The following is a 6,215-nucleotide window of genomic DNA, read 5'->3' on the forward strand; positions in this document are numbered from 1 at the left end:
CATGCCACGCTCAAAATTGCTTAAATCACCTTTCTTTCCCATTCTGACATTCAGTTTGGAGTTCAGGAGATTGTCTTGACCAGGACCACCCCCCTAAATGCATTGAAGCAACTGCCATGTGATTGGTTGACTAGATAATTGCATTAATGAGAAATAGAACAGGTGTTCCTAATAATTCTTTAGGTGAGTGTAGATATCAATATTTAACACTAAAATATATTAGAGCCACAGATACCTTTTAACCAATGATTTAGTTATTTATTTATTTATTTACTCTTCCTCTGCCTCTCTTTGTCTGCACTGTGTACACACAGACAATGAGGGCGGAGTGAAGATTTGGAGGTCGGACGCACTATAATTAACCCGTTTGACGATGTGAGTGAGCAGCGCTCTGAACAGTGCATGGCTGAGGCTGCAGCTGCCTCGAAGACGCAGGCAGCCTGTGTGTGTACGCAGGCGCGATCTAACCACGGCGGGGCGCAGGCGCAGAAGATTGGGCATGAACGATGCCCGGAGGATTGAATTGCCCATGCGCAGGATCGGGACTGGGGAGAGTTCTAGCCGCCGCCCAGCGAAGTGAATATTGATGAGCTGGGCGGGGCTTCAGACGGCAGTTGGGAGCGGCTGGCTGGGCGCATTTTCACATGAAACGCCGCCCCTTGGGCAGATTGGTGACCGGACAGATAAGGTGGACAGGGGGGATACTTATATGCTTTTAAAAGACTGTATAAGACCTGTAATGTCATATATCTAACTATATATGCTGATTTGGCCTGTCAGTGTCACTTTAAGTCCCCTGGATTGTAATGTACTTAGTGTATGTATCCAATAAACCTCTCAGCAGATGGTTTTTCATATCACCGCCGCTTCTCCGTCTTTTCACCTGTTCCAGAACCAGGAATTTTAACTGAGAAATAGAGTGGTGACATTGATGAAGGTGAAAAGGTAATGGCAAGAAAACCACTGAGGAAAGAATCAGCTAAGACTCCGAAACACGTCTGGTTTTTCAGACTGTACCTGCAACCTTTTTGTCATGACATCTATTGACAGTATTTGATTACTCTTCGGGTAGCGCTTCCATAGGAGATTTACCTCACACTTTACCCGACCAGGAGTCTATTCAGAGTTCAGCATACAAGGACACGTGGGACGGAAATACATCGGCGGAGTGATCACGTGGAGCGCAAGCACCAAGCTCAGGGCGATAAAAATATTTAGCCGCAGATAAGAGCCGTGCCAGCTGAACAGACTACGGGAGAGAGGTAACATATGTCTAAATATACTCAGCTTATTTAATGGAACGCAAAACTTACAAACTATATTTAAAGAGATGTTCTAATTAAAGAGACAATACTGCGATACTGCATATTACTGATAAATGACATCATCGATTAATGTGACTGCCTTCCAATAGGTGTTTTTTTTATCAACTATAGTAGTCACAACATAGATTGAGTATAACCATTATCTAAAGTGACTTTCCACCAAAAAGGGATAATACTACTCTAAAGGTAGCAGAATTACTATTTTAGGATGTGAGCCGCAATTCTGAAATATCCTTGCAGCGGTGATGTCGGATGACTGTATGGGCGCTAATACCTGCCTTTATTATTCGTAGTGTTTGTTGCGCATGCAGCCACCAAACATCGCAACTGCAATATTCTTTTATTCATATTGTTATATTTGTTTTACATTTAAACATTTTTTACATTATTGTATGGGGCTCATTTATTTTATTTTATATTACAGTATGTATTAAAGCATGTACTTTGTGTCACACCTTCTCTGATTGGTCCTAGATGTAGAGTGCCTGTCTGTATATAAGCTAAGAAAAGGTTTTCTGTTCAGGACGGTCGACTTATGTTTGCAGATGCGGTCCCAAACTGATTGTATTGTTTCCCCAATGTATAACAGATCACAGGGACATTTAATAAAGTATATGACATTTGTGAAGTCACAGGTAAAATATCCTCTCACTTTGAAGGCTCTCCCTGTCTGAGCGCGGTAAAAGAACCCTCCCTCAATGATATGGGAACATTGGGCCCAGTACAAGCCCCGTAATGTTCCATTCCTCTGACCACTCAATGTGCTTTGCCATGAGACCAGTTTCATGCTCCCAATATCGGCATGGACTAGCTGGTCACGATAACTGGGATTACGCTTATTGCAGATTAAAGAGGTATTCTTAAATTCTTCTATTTTTAGATTAGATTTACCTAGAAGGGGCCAATATCTGTGAACAATCTGCTCAAAGTGTGTGTTAAGAGGGTGAAATATGTCGATAAAGGCTATATGCGGGTTATCAGATTTTTTCTGTGTTTGTATTGTCTGCAAGGAATCCGTCTTAGCCGTTAATAGGACCTGTGATGGATATCCTCTTTGTATAAATCTATACATCATTTCTTCTACCCTCAGTTCCTGTGTCTGGCAATCAGACACTATGGTTCTCACCTTCTCTACTTGGGATTTCGGAATGGCTCTCTTTATGGACAGTGGGTGTGCACTCGTGAAATGTAGAATACTATTTTAATTGGTCTCTTTCCTGAATAAATCAGTAGAGAGCTTCCCGAGCTTATCCTTTATCACCAAAGTGTCCAAGAAGCTCACAGACAGTTGGTCATAAGTTATGGTGAATTTCAAACCAGTGCAAGCCATATTTAGTGGTTCAAAGAAGGTTCGCGGGGACTCTAGTGGCCTCGTCCATATGCAGAAAATGTCATCAGAAAATCTATTCCATAGCAATGAATGTGCCCTGAAGTGTGTATTATTGTAGACATGGGTTTCTTCAAATGATGACATAACTATATTTGCGTAGGACGGGGCCCCGTTTGAGCCCATGGCAGTCCCCTATTTCTGCAAGTAAGATACATCCACACACAAAAAAATTGTTCTCAAACAATACTATCTGCACAGTTTCATCAAAAACTCCTGTTGTACACCGGTGTAGTCACTAGTTTGTAATAGGGTAGATACAGCCTCCATACCTCCATCATGATCTATGGAGGTATAGAGACTCACCACATCAATTGTTACTAGCCAGCTGTCCTTTGGGACTATTCGTAATTTCTTTATTACATTTGAAAAATGTGACGTGTCCAAAAGGAAAGATGTAGTCTCTTTGACCAAATGTGTCAATTAGAGATGAGCGAATCGAAGTTGAAGAAGTGAAATTTGATCCGAATTTCATGAAAAATTCGATTCGCACCGAATCCGAATTTCCTCACGCTTCGCGGAAATGAATCACATTTCTTCCTAAAATGGCTGCTGCACGTGTAAGGACATGGAGCAAGAAACTCTGGGAATGAGGGATCAGCCACAATGCAATGCATGCAGCCAATCAGCAGCCAGCCAGCCCTGTGATGACACAGCCCTATAAATAACCTCAGCCATCTTGGATTCAGCCATTTTCCAGTGTACTTAGTGCAGGGAGAGACGTCAGCAGGCGCTAGGGACAGTGGTAGAAAAGACTTTAAAACTTTTATTTTGCTGTATAGAAGTTCAGGGAAGGGATAGGGAGGAATCATTCCACAGTATTAAAGCAGAACAGGGTTCAGTAGGGGAGTTTACAGCCTGGGTAATAGGAACACTCCTAGTACACCTTGCTGCACTGACTGCAGATCCAAAATGCCATTATACAGCTCTGTAATTCCAGCAAACCGTTCTTGTTATTGGGGTGCAAGTGCTGTTTGATGCAGCCATTAACAGGGTTTATTACAAGAAAATATTTATATATCTTATTTGCCCTTGTGCGGTGCAGTTATATGTTCTTAAGCATTTTTTGGCTTGTATTAGTGGGTAAAAGGGCTTATTAGCCACTGTGTGGTGAAGTGAGAAAATTACAGCCCTTTTTGGCGTGTATTAGTCGCAAAAGAAAAATGTATTTGCTGTTCAGCTGTGCAGTTATATATTCTAAAGCCTTTTTTGGTGTGTATAAGTAGAAAAAAAAATGGGCCTATTTGCCTTTCAGCGGTGCAGTTATATGTTCTAAAGCCCTTTTTGGCATGTATTTGTGGCAATAAAATATATAATATTTGCCGCTCAGCGGTGCAGTTATATGTTCTAAAGCACTTTTTTGCATTAATTAGCGGCACAAAAAAAAGTATTTGCCGTTGTGTCGTGAAGTGAGAAAATGACAGCCCTTTTTGGTGTGTATTAGTAGCAAAAAAATATATATTGTCCGTTCAGCGGTGCAGTTATATGTTCTAAAGCCCTTTTTTGCGTGGATTAGTGGCAAAAAAATATAATATTTGCCGTTCAGCAGTGCAGTTATATGTTCTAAAGCCTTTTGTGGAGTGTATAAGTGGAAAAAAGTAAGGGCCTATTTGCCGTTATATGTAGTTATATGCAGTTATATGTTCTAAAGCCCTTTTTGGCGTGTATTAGTGGAAAAAAAGGGCTTATTAGCCGTTGTGTGGTAAAGTGAGAAAATTACTGACTTTTTTGGGGAGTTTTAATTTCCTTTTTATTTATGTATTTGATCTAACAGTATGTCAGACAGAGAAGTGCCAGGCCCTGCATATGGGAGTGGCAGAGGCCTAAATGTTTCTGGCGCAGGTCGCAGCAGAGTAAGCGGGCGTGGCAGCAGGAGTGGCAGCGAGAAGCCTGAGCTACCAGTGTCATCTAGCGGTCGTGTCTTGACCAGCAACCCAGCGGTTCTTGAATTGTTGACTCGGTCATCCACTACGTCCCAAGTAACATCAGATACCCCTAGCCAAGAGTCAGTGGGTTCGTCAGACACAACCCTTAGTTGGCATGGCCCGGAAGCAGGCACAGGGTCCTTACCCGTCCTCAACCTGCCTCTGTCCATTTCTTTTCCCTCAGCCAGAGAAGTATTATATGCTGCAGGCTCAGCTCCACTATACAGTGAGGACAAGCTACTAGAGGACAGTCAGCAGCTACTAGCCAGCCAAGATGTGGAGGAGACATCTGCCGCTTCCTCCGGTAGGCGGGAAAGTAGTGTTGAGGAGAGTGGCGTTGGAGCTGGTATTGCAAGCAGTCAGGCTCCTCACCCAGAGACCATTGAGGAGGACATCAGTGGCGTGCAGACAGTACTTGATGATGATGATGTAGCTGATCGGAATTGGGAGCTGGGTGAATTAGAGGCTTCGTCATCATTTTCTGGGGAAGAGGGTGGCAGCTTGCCCATGAGGCAGCGTCGAAGCCAGCAAGTCGCTAGATTGGCTGGGAGTCAGCAGGGTGGCAGCAGTGGGAGGTCGGGAGCCAAACGTTGCAGGGGTAGATAACCGGCTTCGCAGGAGCCTACCTGCCCGGAAAGTGGTGGTGCAGGGGTTCACGGAAGCAGCGGCGGTATCAGTCAGTCAGTGCGGAGTGTTTAGGGTAAAATCACCTACCCGGCAGTGTGGCACCATAAAGTGGCCTGGGAGAACTGTAGCTCCGCTGTGATGGTCCAGCCTGCCGCAGCAACCACTGCATCACCCAGTGGCACTCACCCGATTTCAGGCAGTTAAGGCTCCACCACCTCAGCCAAAGGGAGCTGTCTGTCCTTCCCATCATCTGCTGGTCTTGATGCTCCTCCTCCTACTCCTCCTAAGTCATTCCGTCAGCAATCAATCACCAAAGCGATTGCTAAGAGACAACAGAATGCGTGCACTCGTCCAATGACGCAGAAGCTGAATGTGCTCCTGGCCAAGTTGCTGGTGCTGCAGTCCCTCCCTTTCCAAGTGGTGGACTCTGCACCTTTGAGAGAACTGATGGCTTGTACCGAGCCAAGGTGGAGAGTCCCAAGCCGTCATTTCTTTGTCAAAAAGGCAGTACTAGCCCTGCACACTTATGTAAAACAGAAGGTGGGCCAGTCCTTGAGCCTGTCAGTGTCTGCCAAAAGGAACGGCAGCGCCGACGCGTGGAGATGTAACTGCGGTCAGGGACAATACATGTCCTTTACGGCCCATTGGGTGAATGTTGTTCCTGCACAGTCACACCAGCAACTTTGCCAGGTGACGTCGCTTCCGCCTCCACGTTCTCAAGCCGTTGGTCCTGCGACAATGTCCGCCTCTGCCTCCTCATCCTCCACTGTGTCCTCATCCTCCACTGTGTCCTCAGCCTCCACTGCAGGGACAATTCACAGTGCCCCTCCAGCATACCACATGTGCAGGGCACGGCAGTGTCACGCTGTTCCGCACCTCATTTGCCTGGGCGAAATAAATTACACACGGGAGGAACTGCTCCGTGTCCTTCTTCAAGAAATTGAATCCTGG

Source organism: Bufo bufo, unplaced genomic scaffold (genome assembly GCF_905171765.1).
Source record: "Bufo bufo unplaced genomic scaffold, aBufBuf1.1, whole genome shotgun sequence".
NCBI classification, from domain to species: domain Eukaryota; kingdom Metazoa; phylum Chordata; class Amphibia; order Anura; family Bufonidae; genus Bufo; species Bufo bufo.